This window comes from Anguilla anguilla, chromosome 4, assembly GCF_013347855.1.
Source record: "Anguilla anguilla isolate fAngAng1 chromosome 4, fAngAng1.pri, whole genome shotgun sequence".
NCBI classification, from domain to species: domain Eukaryota; kingdom Metazoa; phylum Chordata; class Actinopteri; order Anguilliformes; family Anguillidae; genus Anguilla; species Anguilla anguilla.
Genome location: NC_049204.1, coordinates 12,497,271 through 12,517,357, shown reverse-complemented (window position 1 = coordinate 12,517,357; position 20,087 = coordinate 12,497,271). Strand labels below are relative to the sequence as shown.

The 20,087-nt window shown below is 42.5% G+C and overlaps 1 protein-coding gene across 1 annotated transcript in view; it reads right to left on the bottom strand.

Moving 5' to 3' along the window:
• amotl2a (angiomotin like 2a) overlaps positions 1–17,290 on the bottom strand; it is a 31,385-nt gene extending 14,095 nt beyond the window's left edge. Inside the window, exon 1 of the mRNA XM_035414551.1 lies at positions 17,090–17,290. The gene's annotated coding sequence lies outside the window, so the exon portion shown is untranslated. The remainder of the gene's footprint in view (positions 1–17,089) is intronic.
• Positions 17,291–20,087: the final 2,797 nt, after the last annotated feature.

Sequence of the window (20,087 nt, the reverse complement as noted above, 5' to 3'; positions counted from 1 at the left end):
AACATATTAAAATGCAACATATACAACATGATATTCAAAAATCCACAATAGTACAGAAGAACAGCTATATGGGATATCCTGAAGATTCACACACTTAAGGGACTTTTTTTATGGTCATTTGTTCCCATGTGTCTGGTAAATATTTAAGCTGCACCCCGTGCCAGCGGCTGCAGAGTGCATGTTTGTGTGTACATGCAGGAGCGTGGTGAGTGCAAGGCAGGCTGCCGGCCAGCTGTCCCTCGAGTAAAATACCCCCCTTAATCACTGCTCTGAGAGATGCATTGTTCTCACAGCACCAGACATTATAGAGCGAGCCTTACCATCTGCTACTGCACCCTACCCTCCCCACCCCCCCAACCCCCCAACCAAAAAAAAAGAAAATTCAGACTGCAGTCCCTGCCAGCACCCACATCTTACAGAAAGACACATGTAAGGCATGTGTGCTTCCTTAGATTGACAGCCTGGCAGGTAACTCCATCACCAGTCTACGTTTCAGTTTCTGAATATGACTAAAGTGATCCTTGAAATAATATTAATTACACTTAATGTTTGTGTTCACAAAACAATGATACTTGTCTTGTCAGGTTCACTTTATCAAATATTTTTCTGAGTACTTGACACTTTTTACATTACATTACAGGCATTTAGCAGACGCTCTTATCCACAGCGACTTACACAACTTTTTACATAGCATATACATTATATCCAATTATACAGCTGGATATATACTGAAGCAATGCAGGTTAAGTACCTTACTCAAGGGTATAATGACAGTGCCCTACCAGGGAATCAGAACCTGTGACCTTTAGGTTACAAGACCAATTCCTTAGCCATTATACTACAATGCCGCCCCGAATGTGGACCCATGGCTACCATTTAAACAAGCTTGACTTTCACATTCAAATAGCGTCCTTGTAGTTTACATGACAATAACTGGCAATTGACCACATTCACAGGTTGAAGGCTACAGTAATCATTCTGACAGTGTATTCTGTGAGATGTCTATTTCAAAATAAGCACACAGAATGAGATGTCACTACACATTTGTGCAATATTTGCATGACATGGAATGAGATACAAATAGGACCCTTCTTGTTATATAGCCTGGCAGCTCTGATGTTTGCTGGATGAATTGCTTAAATTATTTGTCTGTCTCAGTGTTACAACAGCATCGCTCTACTCTAGAGGTCAATTCCACAAACCGCTGATGACAAGACCAGGATATATGCCATAACTGCTGACTTCGATTACATAGCTGTTTTATTGGCCTGAATCTTACTAGAACACCTCTACTGTTACCAGGAATGTTCAAAAAACTTTTCAAAGAGGTCCATCAAAACAAAAGGATGAAAGTGCATTGTCAGATCAATCATCGGTATGAGCTTTGAACACCCACAAACTACAGTATTTCCAGGCCCCCTCCTGGGGAAGGCCGAACCATCAGAAACTGTGAATGGGCCAAGCTTCACAGTGGCCGCACAGGGTGCCTACGGCAGGGAGCGTGGGGAGGACCATCCTCTGATCAGAGGTGAGAAGCAGGGAGCTACGGACCATTTCCCTTTGTCTTCCTGCTAGGGAGGAAATTGCCACATTCCTCACATTACCATGTCAATGGGCGGCGACTGAATCTCCAATAATCAGGAGGCAGCCGCTGACATTTTCTAGCCAATTACGGTTTTCCCTGTGAACAAAGGGGCAGCAGGCAGCATCCAACTCATCCATGTGGAGACAATGGTGGAGACATGCATGCATGCATACAGTACACAACTGGCAGCATTACAGAAAGCATCATCAAACTCTCACCTCCCAGTGTCTAAACATCATTATTCTGTAGGCGGTTTATTTAAAAAACCCTTACTCTTTCTACTGAAGCTTTAGGTGAAGTGAGTTAAGAAAATCTTTTGGATTCCTTGAGCTCTGGGAATTTCCATTCTGCTCAATCAAATAATGCCTTGTCTTTCTTTATTGAGTGGAACTGGACAAAGATCAAGACTTGAAATCCCTCTAACTCACTTCCTAAGGTCTCACTTCCATCACAGGTGCTGTGATGGGTATTAAGAAAAGTAGCCCTTGACAGTTAAAAAAGAAGCTCAGTTCATTGTGTAGGTTGGACATACGACTGTAATTATGCACTTCTCAACAACAGGCAAAACAAAACATAGGGTATCCTGAATAGTTTGTTTGTCAAACAACACGTCTGAATTGTAGTTACAAGTGTGTGTGTGTCAGTGCACCATGTCCAAACTCTTGGAACTTTACAACATCTACCAACAGAGAGAATTCCACACCAAACAACGCAACACAAACAAGCTACTCAGAATGAGGAGCAACTACACAGTGTGCGCGGGTGCCTGTGTGTGTGTGTGTGTAGGGGGGTAGGTTTTGTGCCATTTAAACAATGGCCCAGTGCTGCATTAGTAACTGATCCGGCAGTACACATGTAATTTGAAATATATTCTTGTTCCTGAATAACAGAACAGTCATTTTGAAAGTAAATTTTGTATGTTTGTGTCAGTAAGTGTGAAAGTATTATTTTTGTGTCCGGTAAAGTATATTTTTCAACATTCATATTTTTTTCACAGGGCATTGTGATTTGTTTGAACACAAAACCTTAATAAAATACTTTAAACAAGCCTTTCTACTCATAATATATTGCCCAATACTTGTCATTGAACAGAAGCTTATTTTTGTCTTTGTTCCCTTGATCCACATGGGTAAAACTATAAAAACAGAGGGAGCTCTATAGAATTTTTAAAACAAGTGTCCATATGGCCCATTTGCAACCTTAGGTATTTTTTTACCTTAAGAGGGGGCATCCATTCAGCTTCCCTAATGCTGTCAGTAATTGTGTAACCTGGGGCTACCAGTAGGCAGGGTTTACAGCAAGGTCATAGTGCAGCAGCTGTGTGATTGTTATCTCCAAAGTCATTTATTACTGGCCTCTTAGTCTCCCCCACTCATCCGACAAACCAAATCCATTTTGGACAGAAGGCCGGAGCACTCTGCTAATGACAGAAATTACTGCCCTTCTCCCTCACCCCAAACAGCAACTGCAAGGCCACACAATTATCGCTCAGTTCATACAACAGGCCATTTTCACTGTAAACTCCCAGAACCATATACCATTGTCTTATCTCATTGTCCTTCAACAACTCTGTCTCCAATAATACTTCCAATGTTTGTACACCAAGAATTAATATTGTACCGTAACAAATACCCTCTTTCTAATTACTTTTCTCTACTTCTTTCATATACACATTATTAAAGTGTGATACACTGTTTTACTACAATGTAAGAAACTACTCTTGGTTAAGCAGAGAGAAAATGTGTATTTAATTTATTTCCATAGCTTGACTAAGAGCAGTTCATATAGAAATAGGTTTCTTCATTAAGCTGAAATGCCACTTAGAAAAACCCTTAGAGGCTAAAGACAGACTTACTGCGCAGATGCATTGTCCTTGGTGTCCATGCATTGTTGACACCTTCTCTTTAAATACAAGTATCTATGACTGAACTGAAACTACAACCATAACAGTGGGCTTTAAAAACAGGTTACAAATTTATTTTATTCTTCAATACACTAAGTACCGCTCTGGGATAAGCCAGGAGTTTAGAATCTGCACAAAGCACAATGGCTGGCCTTGAGTCCCTGATTTCAAGATGATATAATATAGGCCTACTACTAGACACTACTGTAATCACAGTTAATTTACACTTTGTTTTTGGTTTATTGCACCCACCTGACAAATTAAAGTAGAATTGGTAACAGCACACTTAAAAAACGGTTTTCATGTACAACAGTCGATTTCCATTCAAATTCTGAACAGGTAATCAGCCTTTTCAGTAGTCTTATCATCTGACCTACTCTGGAACAGTAAATAGTTTGTCAGAACAGGCCATGCCCTTTTCCAAGCAAAGAAGTTCAAGGATTCCATGATCTCAATGTGGCAGAAAAGTATTTCTGCAGCTCATATCTTTCACAAAAAAAGAAATAAAATGAAATCATTGTTCATTCGCACGAAAAAAATATTTATTTGGGAACCAATTTCAACCTTTTATCTCTGAGGAATGTTTTCAGGCAGTATTTTAAGACCCACTTTTCTGTGGGGAAAACAAAGTCATGAGTTCACAAATGTAACGCAATCGCTCAATATTCATGATAAAAATACACATTATGAAAACAAACATGTTCTGGACAAGGTGTACTATTCTATGTCAATTGAGTGAACATTTACTGAAAACCCCCCTTGGCTCAAAAATTAAATCAGTCTTTTATTTCATAGTTTATTTCTTCTGCATTTATGCAAGTGAAACTTGGATTTAATTTCTTTTTATTTTTTAATCACATCTCGCAAAGGCATAGAAATTTAACACGGAAGCAAGAAGGAACTGTGTGTCCAAAACATATGCACGCTTATCATCCATTTGGCAGGGGATAACCATTTATTTTTGGACGCTGTGGATATAGATTCGAGTATTTGGAGGGGATTTAGCATTAAAGCGAAACGCTGCATTCCTCCCTGTGCAGTATCAGATTAGGGCCGACGCCTGCAGCTGAATGGAGAGAAAGGCATCTGCATCTTTCGCCTGTGGGCTGGAGGGGCAGATGCACCTGTCAGACTCCCACCATCTGGCAGGCTGGACACCAGGGCATCTCAGCAACCCCTGAATTTGGGGGCTGCTGGGAAAGGACCTGGTGTGAACCCTCAGCCTGTGTCTATCATGCGCAAACAGGGATCAGACTGTTTGTCTAGCGGCTAATGGGCTCCGTGGCTACATAGTTACTATATCAGAGGTGACCCCCGCGGACACTCGCTCTCACACACATTTCTGAGATAGGCTTATTTACTTATGCCCTTCTCCCCAGTTACACTCGGTGCATAGCACCTGTTCTGTGACATCCTCTTCCCTATATAATCGCATTCTTGCTTTCCCCCATTTGCAATCTATGCGCAATTATGCTTCAAACAGGAGGCAGTGTATTCTGTAACAACTCACTATGTTAATATGGTATAATAAAAGTTCTTTCAATTCACAACAGAGAGCTAGTCATACATTTTTGTTATGTGGAATGCAACCCATTGTAGACCAGAGGCTTTGGAAAGCCTTGTCAACCTGGCAATTTATAGACCGGTGAATCCCGCAGGACTGAATTTAATTTACCGAAAGGTATGAAAATGACGCTGCGCTCAATTCCCATCTGCAATTAGTTATTCAGTTGAATCAGAAAGGAATTACAAGGAATAGAAATCATTCCTTTTCAAAATGTCAAACCTTACATAACTTCTGGCTCACACATCTCCTTTGCGAATACGAAATTATGAAAACATTATCTGAATGTTTTAAAACCATCTTGAAATACTCAAATTATGCTTTGGTGCCAAGCTTCTTCGTACCAAACTATAATTCTAAATATACCGTGACATATCGAGGACAGACAGCAGCAGCAATTGTTCATAGTGTAATGGATGTCAGAAAGGCTCAAATCTATACAAATAAATACAAGTTCAAGTCACCAATGTACTTAATTTAGAATTTAAGTCAAAATTTAACATCCAACTTCAGTTAGCACTAAACACAGTCACGGAAACATGACCATCTTATGCTGCTAGTCAAGAAACAATGCTACCGATGACATATTGGAAACATATTGGAACAAATCTAGTTCTAGTTATGTGGTTTAAGAAATATCATCGTGAAGCCTCTGAATTCCATGATCATAAAAATGGACATGAGACCGACTGTCGGGCGACAGATTTCACACACACACACACACACACACACACGCACACACACGGATGAACAATGGGACTCGGGTTGCAGGCCCGCGGCGGCAGGCAGTGCACTTTGGGCAGACGGTTCGCGAAGCCAACGCCTCCAGCGCAGATGAAGACGTGTCCTCGGGCCGCTCTGACAGAGCAGCGCCGCCGCCCATCGGCCACCGAAATGAGATGGATGCTTCCGTCCCCCCGTAGCTTAGTGACAGGACGCCCCCCGAAAAAGAGCAGGTGGCGGAACCGCTGCGAAGCAAGCGAGGGCGCACAATGCCGCGCTCCTCGCGGCTCGGAATGCGTTCGCATTGTTCAGCTATCGTTGTCGCCATTTTTTGTACTCTGCGTTACAGATGTCAGAACGTCTGGCGCATTAATTTGTTCGAGGAAATGATTAAGTGTCGCGGCTACAAGTTTTTATATGGTATATGAAAAATGTGATCTGAGAAATGATCTGAACATGAAGGAAATAGAATATTGCATCTGCTACTAAATATATTCAACTTTGAAAAGAGAGAATCCTACTCACCGACTTTCTATTAGACAAAGGAGCGTCTATTCACTCGGGAATGTTGGAATGTTTTAAGCATTGACCATCTGTATAAACCTTCGGGACTTCCCAAAATTTCAAATGTTGCATCTGTAAAAATGAAGGGCAATGTTCTCTTTGGGGCTGTGCCATTTCAACACACTAAGTGCTCTTGGGTACTTAAACACTTAGGTAATGTATTGTGATGTGCAACATAAATTTGCATATAGTGCGCAAGTATGTATTAAGTCCTTGCTCTTAATAACTAGTAATACTGTGTTGTGAAAAAGTATTTGCCCCTTTCTGATTTCTTTTGTTATTGCTGTTTCTTCGGTGGCTTTTTACTCTAGCAAACAAACCGGCAATCTTCTGACTGGTGTCAATGATAAACGTCACCAACTTGCTGCATTGTGGGTCTGTGTACTAGGCCAAATGCTGCTCTGGAGTGGTCTTAGCGTAAGTCTGGATAAAGTTTACATCAAGTACACTGCACTTTTGATAATTTGAGAAATGGGACACATATGCGCACTTATCCTAAATACATGAAAGTGCGTGCCAAGAGCCCAAGCGTGCAAGTGTGATCAAGTGTGCATATTATATTGGGACAGTCTCTTTTGGTTAGTTTATGTTCCAAATCAGGTTCCAGGAGTACAACAAAGTTTGTTCTCACTGGGCCAAACCTATCACAGAATCAATGGGTCACCCAATATGCCCCATATCCATAACACGTAACGGTATCCATATCTAAACCATAAGTCTGAAAAACATTTTCAGTACAGAGCACTCAGTTCTTAAAATAGAACCCTAAGGATCACATAATTTCAAACACGAAATCAAAAAAATCACTTTGACAGCTTATTGGAAAGCGCCAATATGGTCAAAAGCAAAAAAAGCAATATGAGTGAATTCCATTGAGTAGGAACACCAGGGATGTTTGTATACTAAAATAGAGGTGTTGTGTTTAGTCTGTGCTCCAACAGGACATCCTTGAAAATACGTGCCCTTTTCTGAATGGGGGGAGGAGGGTCCCTGGCATAGGTGCAAATATGTGAATCGGTAAAGCTCAGTAATCCAAGCTTGTGCTGACAAGGAATTTCAGGATGTGGTTGTATTCCAGGGGGAGGGGGGGAAACATTGAGGCATTTCATATCATGAGATATTTATTGCTCAAATCCTGTGAGATAAGAAATAATCTTCCTACCTGGACTGCATACAAAAAAAAAAAAAAACTAAAGAAGGATACTCGTAACTGTTTTCTCTGTTGAATTAATGCAACACTTCATCCAGAAGCTAACTGCTGGGGGAGAGGAAAATATTCATAGAGTTTGAAAGTTTTTCCAAATGACTGTGCTCAAGATAAAAAGGCTATTCACTCAAGTGCTAAAGGCATTTCATTTACAGAACAGCCTCTGAAAGTGATTGCAAAATGGAAATATCAGAAATGCAATTTAAAGTCCAGATTTGTAGCAAGCCATTTTTTAAATTCTAGTGAAATAAACATCATAAAGGGTGAGTTGGTATGATAGACATCTGAGCGTTAAGTCAGTTTCGGAACACATCCATCTCATCTGGGTTAGACGGACCATTCGCCCGGCCTGTTGTTCCTGGTGATGTCTGTGCTACACCCTCCCCTTTGTTTCCCACGTCTGCTCTGGGCTCCCCCCTGTGAATTCATCTGCCATTGGTCACAGATTCCTGAAAAGAGGGGTTGACACAGTGTTCACCACCCCCCCCCCCCCCCACCCCGTCCTCTGTCCAGACTGTCTGACTACATGCTTCTGGCAGTGTGCTTCCATTGTGCCAAACTTCCTGATAGGAGGAGCTTTGGAAGGCTGGGCTCAGTGAACTGCAAAGGAATGTCGAGGGCCTTCCTAAAATGACGGATGTTCCCTGGATTTCTGTGGCTCGTTCCTGCCGTTTTCAGACAGACGGACGAAGCGACTTTCCGGCCATTAGAAAAAGCCCTGCCTGCTCTCATAATTAACCTTGGCCAAGCAGGCTTGGCGACAGGGTCAAACTTAAATGGAAACCACAAACAAACTGCAAGGCCAGACTTGACACAAGACTCAGTCTGCCCAACAAGCTCTTCGCTACTTTTGGTACGACCGCGAAGGAAGATGAAATGTTGTCAAACCGATATATTGTGTACTCCTCCTCCTCATCTGGTCACTCCTTTTGTAACATCTGGAAACCCCTCGGAACCGCAACCAGCCAAGCATCGCATTGACGTGGTCTGAATCACAGGGTGATTCAGCAAATAGCAGCCCCTTTAGCATGTGTTCACATTCCAGGGAATGCAAACTACACACAAGTAAAATGGACTGGCAAACAGAACACACCCTTTTTGAATGAAAGTAAAACTGGTAAGTGCCTCATAAAGAGGTTGTTATTTCAGATCGTAATCAGCATTGCAATCCCTCACACTAAGGAGAGGTCAAGCAAACAAAATATCAATTGGTTTTATTGCAGAGTGACTGGACTGGAATATAATTAACCTGGAGCTCTATACGTGACACGAAAAAACATCTGAATGCTTCTTGTTTTTCTTTATACCCTGTCATAAAGAACCATTCAGAGGTGGATTTCTCATAAGGTAAAAGTTCCTGAATCATGCGACAGCAATTTCTCTCATTGACAAAAAGAGGCAACCTCTAGAAACAGTGGTAACCAACGCTGTTCCTGGAGATCTACAGTCCTGTACGTTTTCATTACAACCTTCACAAAATACACCTCATTCAACAGCTAGAGACCTTGTGGTGCTGCTTATTAGCAGAGTCAGGTGTTTAGAGTTGAAATGAAAACCGACAGGAGGGTAGATCTTCAGGAACAGGTTACCACTGCTAGAAAATCATCCTGAAGGCAAGAGTCAATCAGATGACCTTCTTGTGCTGATCAAATAGAAGATGAGGCTGTGTGCAAGCGCACTGATCCTCTGAGTTGCACTGCTCCCTCCTCTTGATATAACCAGGGTTCTCTCCTCTGGATAATCCAGAAAGCACAGAATAGGATTGAGGAAATCTTGGTATGCTTATTTCCATTCTTTACAATCTTCTCAATAAGTACCGTTGGAAGTCCAAATACATGTCCCCTCAGTTTCATTTCTTCACCTTGAAAAAAAATGTAGCACAATACCCTATCACAGTGTTAAGTGACACAATGTTAATTAATCACAATTCAGAGTGATGACAGTTTAAAGAGCCCACTAATTTTATAAATATCCTATTTTTTTCTATGCCTGGTATTCGGTTTGGGCTGTTGCACAATTGTGTTTTTGTCAACACACTTCCCACATGCTTCTAGGGAATTTCCAACACCACATGAGTAGACAGACAATGACTCAGTGAATAAATTTCACACATAAGACTCACACTGATAGTGTGGTCAATTAAAACCAATATCTTGTCATATTAGGTAGCTGGCAATGGCTAAACGCTCTCCAAGATCCAAAAAGATCTTTTTTGTTCTAAACGGCTCAGTTTGGGTCGATAAAAACAGAAACACACCCCTTTTTGTCTTCCACATTTACAAGGCTTGTAAGCATTCAGACAGACATAATTAACTCCCACAGTCTGGGCCTTCCCCTTAGCCAAACTGGTATATCAGCATTCTTACTTGCTTACAACCAAGACACTGTCCTTCAACACAACAAATTGGAAGAGGGTCTTTTGTCAGACAGTCACAAGACCAGGATCTGACACCTCATTGGCAAAGGACGCTCAAATGCTTTGGAACAGAGACACAAACGAGGGCAAGACAACAGCGGTATGCCCAAAAGCTATAGAGGCAATGCTTTTATGGGTCTATTAAAAAATCGATCCCATGACAGAAACATTCTGTTTTTCAAAGGGAATGACTATTTTCTCTTGTGATTCTCCACAAGTCAGGCTCTATTTGCTGCATATTTCCCAGCATATTTCAATGGCAGATTCCAGATTAAAGAGGGGAGTGAGACAGACCTCGCTCTGATGGTGGACAATGGGCTAAGCTGTTTACTGACCCAAACTGGGACCAGCTCCAGGACTGGCAGTAAATTTGTCAGAAATAAATTCTTTACATGAAAAGCACTCACCAACATCAGGAGCCACGGGCATGACGGAGAAGGGTCAAACCAGTGGACCGCTGTCTCCAGTGGCACTTTTTTTGGGATGCAAGCACACGGTTGTATAAGGGAGTAAATACAAGGCTATACGAGGGGACGGAGCTGCTCCTAGCAAAGTGAAAAAGGACGAATGTCATTTGAAAAAGAATGTCATTTTGAAGCGGACAACCAAGATAGTAAGGAACATTATGTCCGACCTCATTTTAAACCAGGGGACGTTTAAGTGAGCAAATGTTTAATGGGTTCAGAGGCATGGCGAGTGTTGGCGTGCCTCTGGCCACAGACCCTTTTCAGAAGGGTCTCTTTTCTTACAAAGGCAGAGGCGCTGGCGTCTCCCTTCAGAGGGGTTGTGGTCCTGTGATCGTGGGGTTTAACCAAACACCGGGGCTCGCTGAACAAACACTGCAGCCGGACTGGAGAACGCCTCCAGAGCGTAAATTGGGAGGGGAACCAAGCGAAGGAATGAGGAAATCACGCCCTGGCCCTACAAGACACGGCGCAGGAAATGCAGGCGTTTCGAAACGAGCGGGGCCGCTCCCCAGGAAGCGTGAGCGAGTCACATCCTGTGCAGCAGGAACGCGAGGGAGGAAGTGAGCGGGGCCTGGGACGAACTGATAGGCCATCTTGCGGCGGTCAATGGAGCGATTGACGACATTCACAGCCGAGGGGTCTCTGGACGATGTTGATAAAAGATAAGGCATAAGATATCTTTAAGGGCCTGTCAATCACGGTCACACCTGTCAGTCAGGGAGGGGAAGTGGTTTCGCTTCACGAATTTGTGTGAAAAAGAAATGGACAAGAACAAAATTGATGTGGGAGCCATTTGTGGGCTTCTGTGTGAGAACTAGAGTATTTGAAAAAAATATATCTATTTAAAAGCAATCTGCCACTTTTCAATGGAAACACATAAGAAAATCACATGCCACAACGGCATGCAAGGTAAATATTAATAGCTTCAAATAACAATCTACTAATAATGCATAAAATGGAAGGTACGCAAAATACATTTTTGTATACAAACACTTTTTTGTAATGCGTTGCTCGAGACAGTACCACTTTCTTCTCTAATAGCTTGTTCCACACTCACCCCAAGAATTACAAATAAATTATTAAGATTTGCTTTTTTACAAAGTTGACGTGCAAGACCAAAACTCTTTTCAGCCCCATTGGCCAGTCAGTACTGAGTACGCATTCTACGTGACTCTCACTGCCAAATTGGATTCTCAACATTCTTTGGCCCTTCCAGATTGAAAGGTCATGATACCCAAGTCCCCAATTAGATCACTTTGACCCTTGATCCCTCTCACAAAGATAAAGCACGGAGCCTGGGTTTTAGTCATGAGTCGCCTGTCTCATTAGTGATAATTAACCACATCTACTGCATTCCACCGCTGCGAAACAGCCGGCTTCCTCTCTCAGAAACGACGCACAAACTGAGCACACAGCGGATAGTTCAGTGCCACAGGCCGCTGATAAACTCACGGAGACTTTCCCGCCTTTACCTGCTCCTGAATTATACAAGCGCCTGTCTCGTCAAACCCCCAACATCAGCTGAGGATTCTGGTTTCCAGCAGACACAAGGAAACCACAATGTAAAAACCCAGACGATGTGGCTGAGGTGTGAATGAGTGAGTAAGTGTGGGGCCGTAAAGGCTCAGTATTGTTGTGGAGAACCAGAACCTACACTTTGGACTGACTGACAATCGTCTGCATTCTGCGCGTAGCAACACAACAGAACAACAGTGCTTTCTTTGACAGAATTTCTTTTTTTTTTGCACCCAAAGAACAAGAATGTCATTGACCCTAAACATCCCTATTCTAACGTATAGTTCATACCCCCAAGCAGTTCACCACCGCCAACTCACCACAGTACATTCCCTTAGTCACTGCACTTATAGTGCGGTGAGGAATGACTAGCATTTGTACAATGCTACCAATGGCTAGGATTCACAGACAGATGGGTGAGTGTTCGACAGTGATTTGCACTCAGAGTTAAATTGTAATGACAATTACTCTCCTGTCTTTTAAATCTTTCTTGGATTCTGGGCTCTGTGTAGTGGATGAGAACAGCTCCCTTTCACTGTACACTAGTATTCACCCCATAAGCATAATCCTTGAGCTGAAGTCAAGGACATGTTTGGTCATACAGAGCAAGCAGAGCATAGATCCATTCCAGTAGTTATTTAGTTACTTTTATATAATTATCAGTGTCCATAAGTTTTGGTGTCAAAATACAAAATGGATTTCTGTAGGACTAGTGATCTATTGCACAATCAAGTCCTTGTAGTTACTCTAATAAGATCACGACTACAGCATTGACGTCCACTCCATCCATTGCGCCACCCATTTTAATTGAATTTAGCTTTTTTTTGAATTCCAGTTTAATTTGGAGTATGAGGTAAGAACTCAAGCCTTGGCGTCAACCTCAGACTGTACTACAGAACTTGAGTTTTCAGAAACCAGTACGAAGCCTCAAAGTGGATTTTGAGACGGAGGATACAGATTAACTTAATACTGTATTGTCTGGGGCTTGGGTGATGCTATTCTTTAAAAATATCAGACATTATTAGGTGAACATTATTAGGTGAACAAATTCAAATCCTCTTGTGTTAAGGGTTTTTGTTTTTGTTTGTAAACAATTGTCACCACTATATATATATATATATATATATATATATGTCAAATTACTATCACTCCCTGCATATATCTTTAACTCTACATATATATCTTTAATGAAAGGATGGTACTGGAATTCCAATGGAAAAATGTGGTGAGATCAGATCCACATTTTGGATAACAAGTTAGCAAACTCTAAAACGGTGACAAGAATTCAATGACTTCATGTGTCATGTGAGCTAAGAATGTCTGTCAGCTTTGACAAGGGTAACAAAAACAAATGCTCAAATATCTGTCCCTTGCTAATTTTCGATGTTACTGTTACCTTATGCGGAGAGTTGCTTCATAATTTAGTCATTAGTCAAATAGCAAAGAGCCACCGTGGGAAAATTTAGCAATTAAACTAATCAAACCATCTTAAAGTGTATAAAGAAAGCGGAGGAGCTTTGAAAGAGGTATTCAAAACTGGTAACCTATTTAGCTCAAGGCTAACTGCAAAAACGTGCCTTCATTTACCATATGTTCATTCTTATGATAGACATCTACCATATAAAAAACTTAAATATATAATGAACATTTAATTCAGCAAATCAAATAAAAGAGTTTAAGCAGAAACATCTATAATTTATCCATAAAGAGTGATTTAAGAAGACTAGGCCTTGAGCAGTACACACAATGAGGGTCATTGTTTGGATCAGAATTTTAAAAGGGGTGCTATTTTTAACTACACAGACGAATAGGCTGGGAATAGGCTCAAAAAGTTATACATAAACTCTGTTTGGGTAAAGTTATATATGAACAAGTGTGTCCAGAATTCAAATGAAAAACGGCTGTAGAATGCTTCTGTACAATGATGAGTGTGATGAAACTCCCCTATCCAAAATCCCCCCCCCCCACAGAGACATGGAATTGAAAGTCAGATCCACACGACAGGAACTGAAAGCTCTTTTGGTAAGACAACAGACCACTTGTTAAACTTGTCATGACACTCAAATTGCTAAAATTAGTTCTGAATAATTTTTATAAGACGAGCTCATTTGGAAAATGCACTTGTAAACAAAGTATTTCTGTGTCCTCGTTGCTGGTAAATCAGTTGAACAAGTGAACTGAATGTTTAACACCCTTCTAAGCCCTTGCCCTTCAGCTGAAATGCAGCAAAACAAATATCACCACACCTAAATCTTTTAAATCTTTTGCATTGATACAAATGAGTCGTAGGAAGAAAGTTGTCATCACTGATTTTTATGTAAACCGCTAATCCTTCTAGGAACTCCAGGATGGCAACAGTACAAAGAACTGAAAATAGATCGTTCAAATATTCACAAATCTCCACTGCTTAGTTCTGTAATAATCCTCATCCTCTCATTTCCTAGTATCTTAATTCCCATTTTGGCCTTTCCTAGAAAAGTGAAGTCATAACTATGGTTTTCAGCCCATATAATCTCATTCAAGGAAAAAGAAAAAACAGTGTGAGTTTTTCCTTATTCTGTAAACATTCATTAAAAATGGGAATGCTTTCATTCTGGGAAGACAACATTTTTGGGAGGACAAAAGGACCACACATTTGCATAAAACAACAATAAAGGAGACAATATTTCCTGCAGATTGAAGCCCACTGACTTTTCCCCCAGCATTGTTCGTGAAATGTATGTAAAATTGTATTGTACTGTGTTCGCAATTTTATGCTGCAGGCACTGACATCTTGACATCAAGTATTATGATTAGGCAGGGGTTTGGGAGGTTGAAAGGTAACCTCTCTCCTCAAGCTGGGCACGTCCTATCATCCTTCAATGTAATATGAAACATGTAATATGACCCTTAATGGACGTGGGGAGGGCTATTGGCTTCTAACTGCAATGACACAAGCAGCAGTAATGCCAGGGGTTGGACAAGCCGGAGGTTATCTAGGAATGCCGTCAGTTCTAACGGAGCAACTCGATACTAATTAATGGAGTTTCCAAGCACTTACTCTCATTAAAGGTCCATCACTGCCACACAAAACAGTTACCTAGCTGAGATCAAAGGGTATCTAAAAAAAGGTACCTGGGCATGCAAGTAATGTTAATATGGCCCATTTCAAAAGTGGATAAAAAAACCTTTCAGGAATTATTTCCATTCTACATGTGACATTTATGAAGACAATGGGCTATGGCATTCCTGGATCTACAGTTGCGGTTTATCGTACCAGGAACTTTCTTTCTCCTACCTGCAGCTCCACTCAGTGTTGCAGGCAGGTCTATGAGTCCCTTGGGGCATGGTTGTGAAAATACTCAGTTACCATCTACCTCGGGCACAACTGGTAGGGTAATATCCAAAGATTTGTCATTCTATTATCCTCTTAAACATCATCCTTGTCATGCCCAAAGTCTTGTTCTGCAACGATACACCGTGATCTCAGGATCATATCATGGCGGCTGCTGTTTTGCAGTGGATTGCCTGGTTTTGGGATGGCTTGAGCATGTGAATTCATGCAATCACTGTTGTGACCCCCTCCATTGGGGGATGGAGGGCAGGTTGCCCATTTTTCACAAAATGGATCATGAAAAAGTAGCTATTTTAATTATTATTTTAATAAATAAATTGAATTTATGTTTTCCCTGCTTTCCCTAACATGACCATTTGAATAGCATTGCTCCCATTTCAGGGGTTGTATTGCGACTACCTCTGCAGCAGAATTGCAACAGTAAGGGGGCATCAGAGTTGCAAATCTGCTGGTACAGCTGGTTTTACCTTCATGCACCTTTCAGACTGTGTGTGTGAGAACACTTCCGGGGAGGTGAACAAGGGAGCATGCACAATCCCGTTGTGACATTTCCGTTCGACAAAACCAGTAGCAATCTTGGGGGTGTCTATGGCAGCGTGATCAGGATACCCCGTTTGGCGTGTTCCAGCATTAAGGCTCTCGTCTCACCCAGTTTTCCTTCACGCGGATTATCTATCATCTCGGAGGTATTTGCTTGCCTAAGCATATTTACTCAGAGTACCGCGTTGGCAGAATGCACCAGGAACACTCAAAATTCCAAGAACTTCAAACCCCGTGCCAACCGAAACAAGTTCCATGGAGGCCGTGATGGCAGATAAGACGGCGAGCCTGTTCTAGCAAGAGGACGACCTGGAGAGATGCAGGCATCTCCGATGCGCTCAGGACCGCCCATAGCTCGATAACGGCAGTTCGACGTGCCACGGCTGACCAAAACCGTGCAGGCGTGGACGGACGGACGCTTTGGCGTCCCGGGTCTCCATCGTACGCGGGGGCCCGACAACAACGCGTCCTTTGTTTTGCCAACATTCCGAGATCTCTCGCCTTTCTGGAGTTTGGGCGCTCCGAGCGCAAGGCCAGGGGAACCTGCTTCCCCCTCAGAGCGGCGAAAAATGAGATTCCTGGCAGACAAGGGGACGGCTCATAGCTGGAAGTAGGACGCGGATCGACACGAGCACGACCGGCATGTCACTGAAGCGCGGCCAAAAATATGCGATGAAGAATGCGCATGGGGGCAACAATCGTGGGAAAGTCACACTTCTTATCTTTTCAAGGAATTCCAGCCGCCTGACTAAAAATATGCCAAAGGAAACTGAGGCAAAATTGGTCATTCGGCGTCTGTGACTAAAGCAGTGTGTTTCAGGGGGGGGCGTCTGTCCAGATGTCCCAATGAACTGTCAGAAGCAGTGGCTTCTCCCACTTCATATACAACTACCAGCCAGAGAGAACACCAAATATTTTTGGACAGATCAAGTCAGACAGCTCCAAGATTCTTCAGCAATCATCAAAATCAAAACCCTTTGTAAAAGAAAAAAATAAAAGAAAAAAAAACACTTGAATTATTACGAAGTCAAAGTTGAGGACAAATGCTGGCTGAAGCAAGGCATTAGTGTTGCTCTTCTCATTTAATACGTTATTTCTGCATAACCTCTGATAGAGAGCAGCATCTTGCACACATAAGCCTCTCTTTCAAATTGCAGTGGAACATCTTTTCACCAGAAGGCAGTGCCTTGTACATGACAGCAATAAATCTTCCTTCCACTTTCATGGCTTGAGCAGAAACTACAAATTCACAAGATGTATGGTTTACCAACCTGGAATGTCTTTTCAGTGTGGATGGTAATGGAATTTCTCAAGTCATGTGCAGTTGAGGCCAGTGGTGGTTTTCAATGAAGCAATACCCTGGTAATGACAACAAATGGCAGAAATTTGACATAGGCAATTAAGAGTCATTATAATACCAGATCAGAAAAAATTAAGTGTATGCAGCCTCACATTGTAATAGACATCTTTATATATTTTAACACAGCAAAAAACAAACAAACAAGCTGAGCGCAGGCCTAAACTGAAACCATTGCCCTAACATGCATTAAAGCAGCCAGTCCTGTCCGGTGCTAACACAAACATGCATGTGTATGTGCTTGTGTGCATTAGCTGGAGTGGGCATCACACAATGTTTGCTTGGAGCAGATGGCACTATGCCAATGTGGGCATTTGTGCAGCCCACGCACAGGGAATCAACTATTTCTAGTCAACAGGACTGGCAGATGCCCGAAGTCAGGACACCTGGAGATACCCGTGAATCCCGAATTTGCACTCTGAAATACACATTTGTGATGCACGCATGTCTGCACCAAATTCTGTGGAACTGGAACGACAGGTATGCCATCCGGCAAGTTACAGCTTGGCAGGGCATGCCCCATACCTACACAGCACCAAGAGTGTGGCACTATTCTGGGTTCACATGTCTACACAATAAAGCCCCAATGTGTGGCATTCTCTAGATGGCATTGTATGTTGAAAACATTTTTTTTTATAGTTAGAATACCATACCCTAGCTCTGGACAAGGGGTGGTGCAATGCAATGGTAGGACAGTTCAAAGATCAGACTTACCAGTGAGAAGTTCATAATACCCGAGGCTAGGAACCACTCACCTGCACTCTACGGGGTCTGCTTTCCAAATCCAGGCAGAACCATACAGAACCGGAATAACTGTTATGCCTGGCTTAAAAAAAAATGCATTACACTGCGCGGATGTGTTGGTGTGCTCTGCACATCCTTATGGATGAGGTCCAAATAAAATTTAACTTAGACAGGAGACACCTTTTACTGACAGGCTTGATATCTCAGAAGTTATCCTGAAAGGCGGGGCAGAATTTACCAATAACATGATATTAGCCTTACTTCCTTAATGTTTTCCTCTAGGGCAAGTTCACTACAAGGTTGGATGGGACAAGCTGGGCCTCAGAGTAGTTAGTAGACTCTAGCTGATCTGCAGTCCGCTCAAAATAAATAATTTCTAAAGAGAATCAATGCCAGCCATCAATTAACAAAGGGCTTGGTTCAAGGACAACCCCGCTCACCGCTGATTGAAACCAGTTCTTAGGACACGTTTACGCCTATGTACACTTATGTACAATACACCCACAACAGAATGCAATGTGGGCTAGTACCTTTCTTTAAAGCCGCGCCATGAAAAAGAGGGTTTCTAGCACACGTGGGTAATGAATAAAAATGACTGAATGAAAAAATTGACTGATAAAACCCAACACATTTCAGAAAGATACTTTCGTCACCCAAGCATGAAAGAAACGCTCTTTTCTATACTTTTATTCATCCGCATTAACACCTCAAAGTGTTAGGGAAGTAGTGCCAAAGTCGCATTATTGAAAGCCACAGCAGTCACCTGTAATGAGAAGAGGACAGTCAATATTCCAATCCCTTTTCCTCATCGAAATGGAGTTGAAAAGTGGGACACCCTCTAATACAGGAGATTTGAAAAAGCCAATAAAAATTTGAGGGCTAGGGGTTAGGAAGAGGCCCCAGGAAGCCATTTGATAGGAGATAAAATGTCTCCTTGACACCCCGCTAGGAGACACTGAGGTTTTATTGCAAGTAGGCCGACGAATTAATGAATCCAGGTGTGCGTGACTAAACGCTGAATCACAGAAGAAAATCAATCTACTGTTACTGCAGTGCTACAGAAAGTAGCAAGCTGCATTCAATGTATTTGACTTCATGAACATATCCTTACTGGAGAATGGCCTTAGCTGGCAGACACGAAACACTGCGGTGCCCCCTGCTGTTAAGACTTCGAACTGACCCTCGCTGGAAATGCAGACACTGACAACTCTGTCAGAGGTATTTTTGGAAGAGAAAGGACGGCAGGAATGAATCAACGGCACTTCAACATAATTCATATTTCATCTTTTTGGCCATTGGTTTCACAAAACAATCTGCTGTGAATGATAGAATCGCTTCTTCATCCAGATGTTCGCAAAATTCAAAAAGTTAATCTCAAATGTTTCCCCTGCCCTTCCGGAATGCAAGAGTTAAGACCAGGCCCTCTTAAAAATGTCCGCATATTAAAAAACATTTTTTCCATGCTCCTAAGACAGCCATGTCCACAATGCCAAATTCCTTATTACTGTTTGTTGGGCCTGGAGGAGCCGGTACCATAGCAACCAAATACCCCTCTGAACACTGGCCTATGGCCTAAGAAAGCATTTTTAACAGCCGCTAATCTTCGGAAAGGGGGTGGGGGGGGCAAACATTCCAAAACAAACTAGAATTGAAATATTCATTTTATTATTTTTCAATAAATTGGAGAATTGTTTCACATTTCTCCCCCTCCCCTCCCTCCTCGTCGGTCTTGTTTATGCTATCAGGCCATCTGTAAAATATGAGGATCCTTCCCCACGGCTCACATCAATAATTGCCTTCTGATTTTGGCTCTCAGAATTTCTGTCCCACATGGTTGACATTAAAATTCCACATGCTCTTTCTCATAAAAGGAAGGGGGAGGGGGGGTGGGTGGGGGGGGGAGCAATGAGAGCGCTGGCACTGCACGCGCATTCCTGCCGAAGACTTCGTCAAACAACCCGGTGGGCCCCGTCAGGGCCAGTGGGGGGGGGGGGGGGGGGGTTTCGGTGGAAGAATGCGGCCCCCTCGGGTCCAGCGCTGGGGGGTCAGAGCTGCGGTGTACCCCACCGCAGCTCTGAGAGCTCCGCTCTCCCCCCAACAATTCCCTGCGACGTGCTGCTTTGCACTTTGCCGAAGGTCTCCCGCGTGAAGTCTGGACTGGAGTTCCC